The sequence below is a fragment of the Carassius carassius genome, chromosome 49 (assembly GCF_963082965.1).
Source record: "Carassius carassius chromosome 49, fCarCar2.1, whole genome shotgun sequence".
Taxonomy (NCBI): Eukaryota; Metazoa; Chordata; class Actinopteri; order Cypriniformes; family Cyprinidae; genus Carassius; species Carassius carassius.
Genome location: NC_081803.1, coordinates 8,048,776 through 8,067,896, shown reverse-complemented (window position 1 = coordinate 8,067,896; position 19,121 = coordinate 8,048,776). Strand labels below are relative to the sequence as shown.

General features: G+C 41.2%; 1 pseudogene; it reads right to left on the bottom strand.

Moving 5' to 3' along the window:
• Nucleotides 1-256: 256 nt before the first annotated feature.
• Nucleotides 257-9,533, bottom strand: LOC132132309 (short transient receptor potential channel 7-like; annotated as a pseudogene).
• Between the last annotated feature and the right edge of the window lie 9,588 nt (nt 9,534-19,121).

The window sequence follows — 19,121 nt, the reverse complement described above, 5'->3', positions numbered from 1 at the left end:
GCACATGATGGATGACTATATTATTTAAAACACATTTTTTTTTATCATAAACCCATGCGTCAAACCAGCTCTGGGATACAGGATCAGGACTGAGAACTAATGTCATGTTCAATACTAACACTTTTCGCTCTGTTGTTGTCATGTTAATAATATAGATATTGTGATCTTACATCTGAATTTATTATTAGCATTGCATCTCTCCTTAGTTAGAGTTACTAAATGACTTTATTAAATTGCATCCTATACACCCAAAAGGCAACCACAAATCATACCTTCACAAACTAATGTCTAAACAGATTAAAAATATAAAGAGGCTTTAAAGTTTGTGTCTAAACTAAATATTTCAGCAGCTCTAGAATCAGCCTTGGACACTTTCAACTACAATAACAAGAGTTCATTTTTCATGTTCTCTTGGTTCCTTTGCGGAGTTTGTCTCTCAGTTCCTGAATCATTTCAGCAAGTTCTTCAGTGGCCTGTGACTTTTCCTCCAGGAGCTCATAGCGGAGGCTCACCTGAAAAGGAAAGCCACATGAAAACAAGGGTTTCAAGTAAAACTTGGCTTCAAATTACAGTAACGGTCATTTTTAACACTTTAACAGTTAATCGCTTGATGTACACTTGATCAACATCAATCATAGAAATGTGTTTAAGTCCTAAATAAAATCCCACAAGAGACACTAACGGATGAATAAACGAGTCTTACCTTCATTGATCTCATCACTTTCACTGTCAATTTGGGCTTTCAGGACATACCGCTTCATGAGACGCTTCATGAGTTTCTATGAGAGAAAGAAGGTGTAGAATGAGGTTTTACCTGATGATTCCTGTACATCAGGGATAGGCAACTCCGGTCCTGGAGGGCCACTGTCCTGCAGAGTTTAGCTCCAACCCTAATTAAACACACCTGAACAAGGCAATCAGTGTTTTCGGAATTACTAGATAGATACAGGCAGGTGAGTTTTTATGAGGGCTGAAGCTAAACTCTGTAAGATAGAGGCCCTCCAGGACCGGAGTTGCCTATCCCTGCTGTACATTAATAATTTTGGATGAACAATCAATCAGTACCTGATATCTTGTGGGGTGTTTGATGGGATTTCTAACCGTGAATCCCTCTTGTGATACGGTCAAAACCGATGAAGCTGAAAATATATCAAAATTTCAAACTGCTATTTCTACATTTGAACAATTTGATCTGACCTCTAACCTTAGAGTGTGAATTGGCCATTCCCACATCCTGCTGGCTGCTGTTGCTACAAACCCTGGCCTTGCATAATCTCACTAGGCATGCCTTGGTGCGCTGAGCCATGTAATAGAAGGATTTGAGGCTGGGTATTAGATTAAAGGGGGTTGGAAGAGTGCTGCCTTCATCAAAATGGGAGAGCCACAGCTTTGCACGAGCAAACTTCCATTCTACATCAGCCTCCATTCTACACACACAAACACACACAACACAGATATAACCATCCATATGAATGACAAATTATCCTTTTGATTTTAATTTTTATGAAAAAGTGCATTTGTCTCACCTCAATGTCCTGGTAAGAGTGGTTAATCATGGCTATGAACATGTTGAGCAGGACCACCAGCACTGTGACATTATAGACCCCATACAGCACGTAACCAATGTTCTCAGTGAACTTATGATTGTACTTCAAGACCACAGAGATCACCTCGGATAAACCAAAGACGGACCAGAACAGCGTTTTAAAGCTTTCCTATACCCTTCAACAGATACAAACATGCAAATTGTAAAATACAAAACTTACTTTCATTGGTGGAACACACACACACAAAATAGTGTTTGGGATATTGTCTGAGCTGCCGTAAACAACAACATTTAAGGCATTAATTTGAGAGCTGAGAGGAAGATTTTTGGCTTAGATCTCACATTATTCTTCACACAAATTTATCAAACGTTTGGAGGTTTCGTACTGTTTTTGGTCACTGTTATGCTTGGCTTGGCTGCGTTTATTTGATGAAAAATACAGTAAAAACAGTAATATTTTTAAGTATTATTTCAATTAATAGGTGATTTGATGTCTTGTTATCATGAGATTAAAGCACTTTTAAGAGGGCATTTGGTGTGAGCTAGTTGGTGTATATTTCGATGATCTTGTATTTTAGTGTTTGTCATGTTGTTTTTATGATTTTGCTGTTTTAGTCCTGGTTATTCTGTTTTATACAGTATGTTGTTCTACTGGAAAGCACTTTGGTCAACATGAGAATAACAGTTTTTCTATTGGAATATATTTTACAATTTAACTTATTCTTGTGATGCAAAGCTGTTTTTTCAGCAATCCTTAATCCTTAAGTATAAGTCTTCAGTGTCACATGATCCTTCAGAAATCATTCTAAAACGATGATTAGCTGTTTTAATTACATTCCTTATTATTATCAATGTTGAAACAGTTTTGATGCTGAATACCTTTTTTGGAAACTGCAATACTTTTTTTTTTGCAAGATTCTGTGTTAAATAGAAAATTCATACATAAAATTTATCTGAAATATAGTTTGTAACATAAATATGTTTTGCCATCACATTTGTGCAATTTAATGTGTCCTTGTTGAATCAAATAATTAATTTCTTGGGGAGGGGGGGGGGGGGGTCATTCTGACCTCAAACCTTTGAATGGTTTATGAGTCACATAGACAAATGTTATAGTATTTTTAACATGCATTTGTCTTTTGTTGAGTTTGAAAGCCACTGGTCACAAAAGAGCAGCCTGAACATTCTGCAAAACATCTACTTTTGTGTTTCACAGGAGAAATTTGTAAAAGCAGTTAATCTGTAATAAAATGATGGTGAATACAATATAGATTTATTCATTTATATATTTATTTTTACATTTTTATTTATTTATTTGTTTGTTACCTATCCCTTTAACAAGTAATTCTTAAATATAATAATTGGCATCGTAACTTTTTGACTTGCGTGGAAAAAGCAGGGTTGTAGTTGGAATACAAATTAAACATTCCGATCATAAAGGCAAGGAAGACCATGATGAAGATGACCATGAATTAAAAAATATCCTTCACAGTGCACCCAAGAGATATTTGTAGGGGTCCGAAACTGTCATTGGACAGCAGAACGTAGGCGATACATGAGAAACTGAGCACCACAGCGATGGAGTATAAGCCCTCAGAGATGAGCTGAGGATCTGAGGGAAGCCACTTGTTCCTGGCTGAGAGAGAGGAAGCACTTGTTGGTGTTACCACTTGATGGCAGCATGGTGTTTCATTTCAGACAGCTGCAAGAAAGTCTGTAAAGACAAACAAGCATTTGATTGAAAGCAGCTTTTGGTCTTTAATGTTACAGTTCACTTTAGATTTTTATTTATTGAATAAACAGATTCTTTATTTTTGCAGCATACCTTAAGTGAAGTAGGCCACGTCTTCTGGTAATGAGGCATTGATCAAGTCTGCATTAGTCACATGCAAATCCACATAGCTGTGCATGGGAGGCTCGCAGGAAAGCCATGAACCGTGCAGTGATTGACGCCACAAAAACAATCAACATCCCTAAGTCTAACACATTCCACAAATGAATGATGTATTCTTGTGGCCCATCAGCCTAAACCTCCTTACACACCATCCAGATCATTCCTGATCAGGGGAATCGGAGAAAAGAAATGGGGTTCATTTATCATGCTTGAAATATTTAGTAATTTATTCTAGATTATTCTCAGTCTTCAGTGTCATGTTATCCTTCAGAAATCATTCTAATATGCTGATTTGCTGCTCAAGAAACATTTCTTATTATTATTAATGTTTAAATCAGTTGTTCTGCATAATGTATATTTTTTTTTTTGTGGAAACAATTTATTTTAGGTTTTGGATATTTGATGAATACAAAAGTTTAAATGAACAGCAGTTATTTGAAATAGATATCTTTTAAACATATAAATGGTATCATTGTCACATTTGATCAATTTAATGTGTCCTTGCTAAATAGACATTTACTAAAAATTTACCAAATTATATATATATTTTTATTTATTTGAGTGAATAGATTATAACCAATGAATATAGTCAGTAATTATTTTGTTTGTTGCTTTTTGGCTTGCTAAGTTTGGCAACACTTAATAGTTGGACACTTAAAGGGACAGTTCATACATGTGTAAACTCCTGTCTCGAATTAGAAGTACAAATGAGGATTTGTAAAGAAAAATGTTGGAGGATATAAGCAAAGAGCTTTTCCTTTGCTAAACAACAGAAACTTTGCTTCTTTTGCTCCTGAAAACAAAATCTTGGTTATCGCGAGACTAGCATAATCTCACTGGACCTTATGCTACGCCTACATCATACATCATCCGTCGGAATGGCTTTCTATTGTGTTTATGACAGTTAACGGAAGCTAGAGATTACCGTTTATAAAGTTTTAAATATGGATATATTCTTACAGAAGTGTATCGATTCACCTCAGGAGGCCTATATTAACCCCCCCGGAGCTGTGTGGGACATTTTTTTATAGTGTATGCACTTTATTGGATTTCTTTTGGACTACTGAAAAATAACACCCATTCACTGCCATTATAAAGCCTGGAAGAGTCAGGACATTTTTAAATGTAACTCCAATTGTATTCATCTGAAAGAAGAAAGTCATTTACACCTAGGATGGGGGTGAGTGAATCATAGGGTGATTATCATTTTTCGGTGAACAATCCCTTTAATGATATTGACTTGATTGCACAAGACACTATTGGAAGAGAACTGATGTGATTATTATTGAATGAGAGCTGGATGATGACATCACTGTTTTCAAAATAGCTGCTTTATAGATGAACTGAACTATATTGAATATTCCATAATTTACTTATTAAACTGAACTTAATCAACAATGAACCGACTTTAACTGAACAACTGACTGTTTACTATTGTGCTCTTTTTAGAGCTGCTTTACAGCAAAGTGTTTTTTTTTTTTGAATGACTGAATTTCGTCTATGAAATTTTGCAGAACAATGGTAAATGTAAAAAACTGTGCACTCACATGTATTCAGGGTGTAAAAGATTTATTTTAATCACAATCTTTTTGATAATCTAACAACGATTTGCAGCTCATGCTTGACTGGTACTCACCCAGCACCCATTTCATTATTAACATCTCTGTCCACGAGAATTGAGTGGTTTAATGCGAAAGATTTGCCGTGGATGATCTGTGATGGTTTCGTAAGGAAGATTTTTGACTCTTGCGAAGCGGTCGGAGGCATTGAGAACCAGAAGACCCAGGAATAGGGGGGGAATGAGACGGCGTGAGCTACAAACTTCATGAAGGGACTGCGGAGAACCTGGCTCACCTGGAGAAAAGATCAAAAGCAGAAATACATTAAACAATGGAAGAAAAAAGAAGTCTGCCCAATGTTATTAAATTAACTGATTCTGAATGATGATGATGTACCTTGCTGCAGGGCATAATCCAATATGCAATGGCAAAAAATGGAAGGCCACTCCAAGCACTGTCCAACACTTCACACCGATTGACTGTTGCCTAAGGCCTGATAGATTCTCATACCACAGCATCAGTAACTGCTGCTGGCAGTTCAGATGAGCCACAAACTGTAGGGATATCACTGAATTAGACAATGTCTTGGGAAACCAATCCACTTTAGTCTATAAATCATTTCCCTTCTTGACTTCATAGTTAATGACCAGTTTGACCTGGCTAAGGCAGGGCCGGTGGTGTTCACTCGGGAGGCTCTGGTTCACATCTCCATTCAAAATGGCCTCCACTTCCTCTCTGTTTCTGCACAGATCCAGAACGCCAACCACAAAGTCCTTACACTGCATGGACAGCTTCCTGTAGTCATTCTGAAAAAACACAGAGCACCAATATTGTGACTTTAAACAGGCTATTAATCACTTGCAAAAAATAATTATCTCCAACTGGGACCCAAATTGCATCTAGCAAACAGTGAACGCTCTGTTATGAAAGACATGGATCTGTGTGAATTCATGAAAATCCCATGTCGCTCCTCCAAATGCAAGTCTGGTTGATGTTTGCATCAGATCTTATCAAACAAAAATTGACCTAATGGAGGGCACCCAAGAGGAGCCCATCCTGCTAATTATAGCATCGCAGTGGTTTAGGAGAACAAATATTGACATAATCACACGCCATTACAACTGTCAATGTGATCATCTGTAGAGAAAAACAGTGATGAGAGAATAATAATGGGGTGATTACAGGAAGATCTTGATGGAGCAGTTTCAATTAATAGCTCATAAACCACTATAAGAAAAAAACTGTCTGGATTTGACAACTCCCGATTAGATATTTCCCCAGAGTGAATTTCAGGAAAGAATTTTCCCCTACATAGTTAAATATAAAACAACACACCGCCGAAGCGTGTGAAGCTCTCTGGAGAAACGTTTTGTTTTTGGGAAAATGTTGTGTAGAGATTCTACTGAACCAAAAACTGTCAACCAACAGCCTCTAATTTATAATGAGGGTAATCTCAAGGGTGGGAAATTGGTTTTCATGTGGAATAATCTGCTGGTCTGTGAGCTCGAATGAGCATAGATGATTCTTTCAGAGAGAAGCAGCTCATTATAGAGCCATGATCACACTTTTCACGATTGAACTCTTTCTAGATTAATTGAGAAGCTGTGCTTTGAAAAAATCATGTGAGTGACTTAAAAGAGTTTGCATTGTGCACAAAGTACATAATAATTCATGGTGATTAAACCCATTGTACATAAAAAAATAAAATAAACAAATTATAAAATAAAATTAGGATTGGCCAGAACAAGATTTAACGAATTGTATATATTGATCCATATTTATATTTTTCAGAAATCACAATATAAATCACTGTTATGTTATTCCATTGAAAGCCAGACTTAATAATCACAATTTATAAATCTGATCCTCTTATAAAAGTCAATTAATAACTGAATTAATTATGGTTTTAGGACAAAAACAGCTTCAAAATTAAGAAATAAAGTTGAAATCATGAGATAAGAAGTCATAATTATGACAGTTTCAGAATTCTGACAAAAAAAAAAGTAAAAAAAGGTTAAAACTGACAAAAAATCAACTTTTTGTCAGAATTATGACTTTTTGTCAATACATAGTTAAATGATGAATATAACATCATTATTATGATTTATGTCATTAATGTCTTTTTATCTCAGGATTTCAGAATATGTCGTCATAATTTCATTAATCTCAAAATTTTAATATGACAAATAAAATGGTTTCAAACCTATATGACTTTCTTTATTCTGTGGAGCACTGAAGAATGTTGGTAAAAAAAACAAAACAAACAAACAAAAAAAAAAAGATTAATTTTACAAAATATATTCTTTAATGTCTCACAAACAAAAAAATGGAAGTCATGCAGGTTTGGAACAACGTGAGGGTGAATAAATTATACTAGAATTTTTTTTTTTTTTATGAACTGTCCTTTTAATATTTTTCTCAAACAATATGGGTCTGTATAAATGAAATATACAGATATATGTTGTTACTTTTCTTTTTAAGTGGATCACCACCAACTCCAGTCTGAGTGACATCTCTATGTATGTGTGTGTGTGTGTGTATTTTGTGCTTTTGAGTGCTTCTGTTCATCTCCTCACCTTAAATTCAGTCTCGATGTTGGCAAGTTGAGCCAACTCATTGCTGAGCTCCAGCGCTGTGAGCACGGGGTCTTCACTAGACAGTGACAGATAGGCAGTGCTGGCGAGGCCTTTAAAGGCGTTCATCCTCGATTGTGAGTGGCTGAAAGAATCCTGCTTCTGTTTCTCTGCACACACACTCAGTGCACTTGCAGAAATAGTCGTTGGGTTTCTCAATGCGAGCTCCCTTGAGTAACAAGATGTGTACAATCTCGTACTCCTTGCAGTGGGCTGCCAGGACCATAGGGGCGATGTCCTGGGAAGAGCGAGTCCCATGTTCATCGTATGCTTAGAAATCGTCATCTCGTAGCTGTTGCTCCAGGTGAGTCAGGTGGAGACCGCCTTCGAATGCAGGAAGGGCAAGGATGGCATCCACTATCCGCACATAACCTTTGCTGATGGCTAAAAGCAGGGCATCACCCACTCGCACTAGCCCTTCTTTCTTCAGAAACAGTTCTGTGACCTCCAAGTGCTCATTCCCTACAGTAAGCTGCAATGCATTCTGGCCCATGTAGTCCACACAGTTTACATTCAGAGTCTTGGACTCCTCAAGCATCTTACGTACCACTGGGATGTTTCTGTACTCTGCAGCATCTATTGTTCCTCCTCTTCATTCAGACTGGAGCCTCTCTCGCTAAACATGTACACGGGGCCACGGATACACGTCATGTACACGGCCTGTCTGCGGCACTTCTCTCTCAAGGAGGTGCGCTGCGCTTAACGGCCTCAAACCTGCAAAACCCAGAAAATGACGATGCATTGCTGATATATACACTCAGATTTTTAGATAAGATTTTAAAAAAAATGGACAATGAAGACATTTATGGAGTTATAAAAAATATAACATATTTTACATAAATTCTTTTAAACCTTCTATTCATCAGAGAATCCTGAAAAACTGTCTACACAATAGTATTAAGAAGCCCAAATAATAATATTAAGCAGCCAAAATGCTGTTAAATATTAAGCAGCCCAACCTTGTTTCTTGAGCACCAAATCATCATAGTATGATTTCCAGTGTTGAGTACTCGAGACTCGGACTCGGTCTTGAAACCGTATTTTAATGGTCTTGGTCTTGTCATGGACTTGTGTGCAGTTTGACTTGGTATTGACTTGGACTTGAACATATTAGAAATCGGACTTATTCCCGAGGCCACTCGAGTCCCAATCAAAATCTTTCATGATTATTACTGTATGTTAATATTTCTTTAAATTGATATATGATTATAGGGCCCTATGATTTCCGCGATGCAGAAAACGCGGATGGAATCGCGGAATCCAGTATTAAAAACGGAATTTACAGTTTAACGCGGAATGTCAAAGAATTTATCAAATTTTGAATGGATTAATCAAAAGTTAGTTATTGCACTTACATTAAATCACGATATGGACTAGTATCTGTAAATATCAACCTGGAAAAGTCTATTTAAATATGAATCCTGCATGTTCTGTGTGTCTGTGTTAATGAATGGCGCAGAAGCGCGGCTTCGTTTATCACACACACAGAAGCACGTGACGCTCGCGGTGATTTCAGCTTGTCGTCTCACTAAATGAGGACGTAAACACATGAGGAACATCTCCAGAACTGCACTGAGAGTCACTTCATGAGTTTGATTTGACTAAAACTAGCGTCACATCATATACACAGAACTGTAAAGGTATTCATGGTAACCCGTCAATATACAAATCCAGTTAAATTTAAAGATAAGTATTTGCCAGAAATGTATTACTATTGTTCCGCAGAATGTACATAGCTACTACTACTAAAATGAAACAAACATTATTTTTTTAAGGAATAATCACACAACATTTCTTCCATGTTTTATGTTTAATAGTAAACCCTTTACCAAAAAATAAATAAAGTTTGCTTAATTTTCAATAATTAAAAGAAAAATTAAATGAATGTTTTATACCTTCATTTGATAACCAGAACATTTTAAATACACAGCAGAATTTCTGAGAAAAACGAAAAAACATTTCATCAGGCTATTTTAAGAAGAAAAAAATGAATAAATTAAGTTGTTTTATGCATTTAAATAATTAGACATGCTTAAACACAGAATTGGGTAACAATAAAACATATGGTGAAGAAAAAATATTTAATTGGGCCCTAAACATGTAATTTTTGTTAAACTTTTAATAAATTATTGTGAATATCTATAAGTGTTATTATTTTAATTAATTCGACATTCTTTTGATTAATACAATTAAATGTAACCATTTAAATGAGTTGAGAGAAATTAAAACAGAAAAAAATGTAATCCAGAAAAATTTAAATGGAATTTGGAAAAAAAATACTTATTTCATAGGGCCCTATGATTGACACGTTCAATGATTGGTGATGTTAGCATAGGCAGCAGGACTCAGGTCAGGATGTCTCATGAACTTAACACATTAACTTTTTAAAACATCTGTTACATCATCTAGTATTCAGTTTGCATATAAGAGCCACAAAGAGTTTGTGTGCAGTAAGACAATAAAAAAAGAAACATTCTGTGATATGTGGCCTTTTTACCCTTAACTGATGATATTTTTTAAACATATATCTAGTAAATAAAATGCAGTGTACATGCCATGCTATATTTTTTATACTGTTTGAGTATAGTGCCAATTTTATTGTTTCCACCAAACATGTTACACACTGTTGAAGATTTCTTTAAGTCTTGTCTCAGACCCAATCTCTCTGGTCTTGGTCTTGACTCGGACTCAACCCTTTCTGAACTCGATCTTGACTCGGACTCAAATGAGCTGGTCTCGACTACAACACTGATGATTTCTGAAGGAACATGGGACACTGAAGACTGGAGTAATGCCTGATGAAAATACAGCTTTTCTATCGCAAGAATATAATACAGTTTTAAAAATATTAAAATAGAAAACAGATATTTTGAATTGTAACAATATTTTCTTCTGACCTCCAGCAGTATGTCTTGGACAAGTCAGACTTGTTACCAGTGCATGTTGGACTCTGGCAGGGCTGCTCTTTATCACCGGTCCTGTTCATTATTTTTATGAACAGGATTTCTAGGCGCAGACAGGGGCCGGAGGGTGTCCATTTTGGGGACCACATGTTTTCATCTCTGCTTTTTGCAGATTATGTTGTCATGAAAAGGGTGGTTTGTCCCCTTCAGGTTGGTGGAGAGCTCCTGCCTCAAGTGGAGGAGTTTAAAGGGATAGTTCACTTTCAAATTAAATGTTGGTATGTTTTAGCTTACCTCAAGAGCATCCAAGATGTAGGTGTCTTTGTTTCCGCAGTAGTTTCCATTTTGATATTTTTAGGTCAAACAGTCTCTCGACGTATACACGCGAGATCACTTCCGGCGCTTTCCGCGCTTGCGAAGACTAAACCAGAACGCGCGCACAGGTCACACACCAGGAAGCATGCGCGCCATCAGATCAGTTGGACGTGGTTGTGTACATGAAGTAAAAACGATATAAATACTGTTCATTTTTTTACACAAACCGCTCGTTTCGTGCCGTAGGTCATCAATGTGTACTTACGATGGGGAATTGTTTAATTTGGACTTCTCTGTGCATGCTCTTTGAGGTGGTCACCATAGACCTGCATTATGTGAGTCACAGACAAGAACAGTTTGACCTAAAAATATCAAAATGGAAACTACTGCGGAAACATAGACACCTACATCTTGGGTGCCCTTGAGGTAAGCTAAAACATACCAAAATTTAATTTGAAAGTGAACTATCCCTTTAGGTATTGTTCACGAGTGAGGGAAGGATGGAGCGGGAGATTGACAGGCGGATAGGTGCAGCTTCTGCAGTGATGCGGTTGATGTACCTGTCTGTTGTGGTAAAGAAGGAGCTGAGCTGCAAAGCGAAGTTCTCGATTTACTGGTCGATATACGTTCCTACTTTCACCTATGGTCATGAGCTGTTATTCATGACCAATAGGACAAGATCCCGGATACAGGCAGCCGGAATGAGCTTTTTCCGTAGGGTGGCTGGGCGCTCCCTTAGAAATAGAGTGAGAGTTCGCCTGCTCGGAGGAGGCACATCCCACCCGGAGGAGGCTCTGGGGAAGACCAAGGTCACGCTGGAGGGACTATGTCTCTTGGCTGGCCTGGGAATGCCTCGGTATCCCCCAGGAAGAGCTGGATGAAGTGTCTAGGGAGAGGGAAGTCTGGGTGTCTCTGCCTAGACTGCTGTTCCCGCTACCCGGCCCCGGATAAGCGGAAGAAGAAGAAGAAGAAGAAGAAGAAGAAGAAGAAGAAGAAGAAGAAAAAGAAGAAGAAAACAATATTTTACAATATTACTGTTTTTTTTTACTAAGTAAATGCAGCCTTGAGAGTATGAATATTCACGTTATTGTGTGTATTGAATTGCATTTTTATATAGTTTTGTCTAAATAAAATTTGAAGACAAATGACTTACAGATACAGATACAGACCTCCTTGAATCAACCAATACACGCATGACTTTACAGTACAGTACAAGACCATAAATTACAGCAGTGGTCAATGAGATCAATGCAGACAGACTTCTAATTACACGCATCCTTTACTAAAGCTTCAGCTCATTACAGTAACCACCTCTAACAACAGATGTACCTAACATCATATTATAACATGATCTTCACCTTAGGACTTCATTCATTTACTTTATTAAATAAATCAGAGCTGCTTTGTAGTGTAAATTGCCCTTGAACTTAAAGAGGCTTCAAAGACGCCAAGTTATATTCAAACAAAAGACAGGCAGACAGCAAAGGATGAAATCAAATTTTATTCCATTTTGCAAAAACGCAAATTGAACTGTGTAACGGATCACAATTGTGGGTGTCACTTGGAATAAAGCTCATTCCTTGCTTTGCATCATGATAAATCAAACATTGCAATTCTGTAGTGTGCAAAATGGCATTTTGTTCCACCTCTAAATCTTTGCTGATCAGTTTTTGCAGAGCACAGGGGACAAAGAATCGTAAGCTTGCAAATGTATCTGTCAATAGCTCTGAAATTAAACGAGATTGAAATAAACAGGCTAAATAATGTCTCAATATGGTTTATGTGAAATGTGTCAATCTAATAACTACAATGTTCATTCATGAGAAGGCCGAGAAGTTCCCTTTCAAGGGAACTTCGAACTGCGTCCTCTGAGGGGACACTATGGGGAACACCTCGTCGTGACCCGTGTCTGAAGCATACTTTGAAAAACGCCAACGTGTTGGCCGGCGACAGCCTCTGACGTCACTACCAGCGCGACTATAAATACGCGCCCGTAGGACCCGTCACTATCTTCTTCGTCTTCAGTTGACTGTTTTGTTTGAAGCGTGCATCTGAGAAACGACCAAAACGGTAAGAGCGATCTATTACTGTTTTCATCATGGCTTCCACTAGCAAGGCGTTTAGACAGTGTGTGCATCCGTGTCAGCGTTATCTGACACCCGATGACACGCACACTCTTTGCGTCTCTTGTTTGGGCGAAGAGCACGCGCGCGATGTCCTTGAGGGGGCGGTCTGCGTGCACTGCGAGCGTTTCTCTCTGAGAAAGCTCCACTCTCGTTTGTCTCTCTTTTCGAGGAAAGAGGGACAGCCATCTGGATCCCGCGGCTCAGGTCCCGCCGTTGCCGAGGCACGGAGGAGAATGAGCTCGTGGGGATCACAAATGGATCTCGCTGAGGAGTGTAGAGAGGGACCTTCCTTTTCACACTCTCTGGCGGCGAACGAGAGCGAACTTCGGGAGGCAGATGTGGTATCATTAACCCATTCTGACACTGAAGTTAGTGCTCTGCTGGGTTCTACCCAGGAAGAGCAGGAGATGTCTGAGAGTGGTGAAGAAGCTGAGGCTGAGCCTTCTCAATCCTCCTGTCCCGCGTATGAGGAGCTGTTAGAGGTTATGGATCGCGCCACGGCAAAATTAGATTTGCCATGGAAGCGTGCCAGCAAGGTGGCGCCACGAGGTCGCCTTGCTGAGCGGTACTTGTCTGACCATAGCCCTCCAGCCCAGGTGAGCCTTCCATTCTTGCCTGACTTGCATGCAGAAGTCGAAAAGGAATGGAAGAGGCCGTTTTCCTCTCGCATCCACCGGTTTCAGCATACGAGCTATGCTAATATCGAGGGCTTGCATGAGAACGGCTATGAGAGGATGCCCCCTGTAGAAGAGACGCTGGCTTGCTATCTCTCTGTGGGGCAAACATCCTCTCTTAAATCTCCCGCTTTGCCATCTAAGCCCCTCCAAGATACATCCCGCTTAAATGGCAGGTCATACGCGGCAGCCGGTCAGGCTGTGGCTTCACTGCACACGATGGCGGTGCTCCAGGCCTACCAGGCTGACCTGCTGAAGGACCTGGATACAGGTGAGGGCCTTTCACCTGACCAGGTAGCCGAGCTGCGCCGCACCACAGACCTCTCTCTCCGAGCTACCAAGCAGGCCGCCTCCGCCATGGGCAGGTCTATGGCGGCCATGGTGGTGACGGAGAGACATCTATGGGTGAACCTGGCTGACATCGGGAAGGAAGAAAGGGGGTTTCTTCTCGATGCTCCGGTCTCGCCTTCTGAGCTTTTTGGTACCTCCATCGAGATGGTGGTCGGGAAGTTCAGGGAGGCAAGGGCGCGCTCAGCGGCCTTTAAATCCTTCATTCCACGAAGGTCCAGGTCCGAGCCCGAGCAACTCAGGGGTCCTGGCTCATCTCGATCTGAGGGTCGTAGAGGGGCGCAGAAGGCTAGTGTTGCGGCTCGCGCTCCTCCCCCGCCTAAGGGCAGGGGCAAGAGGAACCGCGGGTCACGGAGCGGTAAGCAGGGTCTGAGGGACGTGATTCGGACGAGGCAGCGTCCTCGCCCGGGTCAGAGCGGTAGTATGACCTAGTAGCTCCGGATGTTTTTAACCTCTGTTTTTAACCTCTGTTTTTTGTCCTCCCCTGCCTAATTCCCCTGTAGCCACCAGCTTCCACCTGATCGAGGTTAGGTGGACGGTCTCTCACATAACAGTCTCCTTCTGGACCTATGATGTTTTGGTTGGTTCTATGTTCATAGCAACCGCCTTACTGACGGTCTGGACCAGAAGGGGGCGCCCCGCAGCGGGACTCCAGTACAGGAGGGTGGGTGAGTAGGTAACCCTTGCTCTACCTGTTTATGGACGTTATGTTGCTGGTGGTTATATGTCTACTAACAATCTCTGTGAGTTTCCTTACAGTAGCTAGGTGGCCAAAGAATTGGCACAGCACTGCAGGGAATTCCATAGATGTCCGGCTAGAGGACGCAGTGTCTCGTTCCCTCTCAGGGAACCATGGTTACATTCGTAACCTGAGACGTTCCCTTTCAAGGGAACTTCGAACTGCGTCCTCTGAGGGGCCGCCTGGCGAGGTGATGCTCCCCTCGCCTAGAAAAGAGGGTTGGAGCTCACCGCTCCCGTGCGATCCAGCGCCTCTGCGATGCTTGGGAACCTCTCTGTACACACGCTTGCCTGTGTACTTTCTCAAAGCCACATAAGTGGTAAGTGTGCACGCAAGACTCTGCGCACTTTCTGAAATCCACATAAAGTGGTAAGTGTGCACGCAAGACTCTGCGCACTTTCTAAAATCCTGTATGGTAAGGGTTACGCGCTCCGCTTCGTTCCCTTTCTTGGGATGATTCGCCCCCGGTGTTCCTTGGGCTTCATCCAACCAGTGTGTATTTGTTATGCACCTCAAGCATCGCTTCCCTCAACATGAGGGGCTGGGTGGTCTCCCTGGAGATTTGGCTCCCACATACTGTGCGTCTCCACTAAATAGCATATTGTGGTTTTCAGATAGTAGGCTTCACCAGGTCTCTCTGAAGGTGAGCTCCCACGTTCGGTGGTCGCCAGGTAGTAGGCCTCACCAGGCCTCCCTGGAGATTTAGCTCCCACATACTATGCGTTTCCACGGAATAGCATGTTGTGGCTTTTTTCAGATAGTAGGCTTCACCAGGTCTCTCTGAAGACGAGCTCCCACATACTGTGGTTGCCAGGTAGTAGGCCTCACCAGGCCTCCCTGGAGATTTAGCTCCCACATATTGTGCGTTCCACTAAATAGCACATTGTGGTTTTCAGATAGTAGGCTTCATCAGGTCTCTCTGAAGACGAGCTCCCACATACTGTGGTTGCCAGGTGGTAGGCCTCACCAGGCCTCCCTGGAGATTTAGCTCCCACATATTGTGCGTTCCACTAAATAGCACATTGTGGTTTTCAGATAGTAGGCTTCATCAGGTCTCTCTGAAGACGAGCTCCCACATACTGTGGTTGCCAGGTGGTAGGCCTCACCAGGCCTCCCTGGAGATTTAGCTCCCACATACTGTGCGTTTCATAAAGAAAATACGAGCTCCCCCGATTTGTGGATGTCAGGTGGTAGGCCTCACCAAGCCTCCCTGGAGTTGAGTTCCATATTGCTTTCAGTTTCCACTGAGGTGGTTATCTGGTAACAGATAGTAAGCCTCTCTAGGCCTCTCTGTAGATGAACTCCCACATATTGTGGTTATCAGGTAGCAGGCTTCACAGGCCTCTCTGAATGTGAGCTCCCACATACTGTGGTTGTCAGGTAACCTTTCAGTACACACGCTTGCCTGTGTACTTTCTCAAATCCACGTAAAGTGGTAAGTGTGCACGCAAGACTCTGCGCACTTTCTGAAATCCACGTAAAGTGGTAAGTGTGCACGCAAGACTCTGCGCACTTTCTAAAATCCTGTATGGTAAGGGTTACGCGCTCCACTTCGTTCCCTTTCTCGGGATGATTCGCCCCGGTGTTCCTTGGGCTTCATCCAACCGGTGTGTACTTATTGTACACCCCAAGCCCCCTCAACTTGGGGGGGCTGTGTGGGCAATTCTCGGGTAGTTCAGCAGCACCCCCCTTTTCTGAAAGGGTCACCTATGAGCATGCTGCTCGGAGCTCGGAGTCTTCCTCTCTTGGGAGACTGATTCCCGGTTCTTCAGAGCGCTCCAGTACCACATACTGTTTGAGACGCTCTGTGAGAGCAGGCATCCTGCTGAGGCAGGGGCTGAGGCCTCCAATTGCTCTGCTCCCGGGCCATTCTTCTACGAGCTGCTCTGACAGAGTCCCACGAGAACCCCTCCTTAGAACAGTATTTTAAATCCATGTTATGGTAAGTGTGCACGGGAGTCTTTGCGCACTTTCTAAAATCCACATTGTGGTAAGTTCGCACGCTAGTCTCTGCGTTCTTTCTAAAATCCCTAGATGGTAAGGGCTTCGCGCTGCTGCTTCGTGCCCTTTTCTTGAGTTGGTTTAAGCCCCGTTCATCTTGGGCACCACTCCACCTAGGTATCCTCGGATACCTATCTAGAACAGGGCGCCGCTACTAGAGTGCTGTAGGGACAGCCCTTTCGGCAGGTTTTTGCGAAAGCTAGCAGTAGCCCCTGTGTGACAGGCAAAGACTTGGTAGAGGAAAGTGCCAGGCTCTTAGCCGTATCCCTTTAAAGGAATCTCCGTGATTCCAAGCCTTTAGCTCTACCCCGGGCCAAGGCCCTACAGGATAAGTTGGGTATGTAGCTTAGGCCTTTGGCCGTAAGGGATAATGTCATAAGGCAGCCGTCAGACCGTCCCAGGGGCGACTCCCGGTGAAGAGAAAAGCGGTAGAGTTGGTACTTAGTGTTTGCCATGATTCTGGTCTGCACTCCCCTCAGCATGGCGGCGTGGGTATACTGTTCCCCATAGTGTCCCCTCAGAGGACGCAGTTCGAAGTTCCCTTGAAAGGGAACGTCTCAGGTTACGAATGTAACCATGGTTCCCTGAGAGGGAACGAGACACTGCGTCCTCTAGCTCCCTGCCATGCTTCGGACGCAAGCTTCACGAAGAAGATAGTGACGGGTCCTACGGGCGCGTATTTATAGTCGCGCTGGTAGTGACGTCAGAGGCTGTCGCCGGCCAACACGTTGGCGTTTTTCAAAGTATGCTTCAGACACGGGTCACGACGAGGTGTTCCCCATAGTGTCCCCTCAGAGGACGCAGTGTCTCGTTCCCTCTCAGGGAACCATGGTTACATTCGTAACCTGAGACGATTTTACTGCTCTTTCACCAGATTCTTCCACGACTCTCATTACTCAATATTTATGTCTATATGTATATATATATATTTTTTACATTTGCTATGACGTTGGGAGGTGATGCACTTCATCACACATCACGCTTCACAACATGCTGACATTTACATTCAGAAGTGAATGCATTAACATGTGTATGGCAGTTGGCCATAAGCAATGGTTTAAAGTTTATTCAATTCAATTCAAGATTATTTGTATAGCGCTTTTTACAATACAAATCGTTACAAAGCAACTTTACAGAAAATTTTGTTTCTACAATATTTAGTAATAGCTTATAAGTGGTGACTGTCAGTTTGTGCACATATGACAGGATTTGTAGAAAAATTAATACAAGACGTAGTCAGCCAGATGATGAACATTATTAATATTATTAATAATTAATAATTATTATATGATGCAGTCACACTTGTAGCAATATTAGTTGGTTCTGTTGTTGATTCAGGGTTAGCATCATCTGAGGTCCTCTGAGGGTCAGCATCATCTCTTCTCAGGTGTTCTGGATCCAGACTGGAGCTTGTGTAAATCCTTGTTTACAAAACATAGAAACAAATAGAGACATCATTAGCATAGCTGCTGTTCCAACAAAGTAAAATTAATTAGTTTAACCCAGGCTAAAGAATAAGAATGCACATTTGATCAGATACAACTACACTCACAATTTAAGATACATTATTCAAATACTTGGCGAAAGAGATGAGTTTTTAATCTAGATTTAAACAGAGAGAGTGTGTCTGAACCCCGGACATTATCAGGAAAGCTATTCCAGAGTTTGGGAGCCAAATGTGAAAAAGCTCTACCTCGTTTAGTGGACTTTGCTATCCTAGGAAATACCAAAAGTCCAGCGTTTTGTGACCTTAGGGAGCGTGATGGATTGTAGCGTGGTAGAAGGCTAGTTAGGTACGCAGGAGCTAAACCATTTAGGGCCTTATAGGTAAGTAATGATCATTTGTAACTGATACAGAACTTAATAGGTAGCCAGTGCAGAGACTGTAAAATTGGGGTAATATGATCATATTTTCTTGACCTGGTAAGGACTCTAGCTGCTGCATTTTGGACTACCTGTAGCTTGTTTATTGAAGAAGCAGGACAACCACCTAGAAGTGCAAATTTAATTGGAGAAAGTTATTGGTCATCCAATCTTTTACATTTTTAACACACTCTGTTAGCTTAGATAATTTAAAGGTTTCATCTGGTCTCGTTGAGATATATAGCTGAGTATCATCAGCATAACAGTGGAAGCTAATTCCGTATTTTCTAATAATATTACCAAGGGGCAACATGTATATTAAAAATATGAAGGGGACCTAGGACGGATCCTTGTGGCACTCCATATTTTACTGATGATAAATGAGATGACTCCCCATTTAAGTAAACAAAATGGTAGTGATCGGACAGGTAGGATCTAAACCATCTTAGAGCATGCCCTTGATTACCTGCATAGTTTTGTAATCGATCTATGAGTATGTCATGATCTATGGTGTCGAACG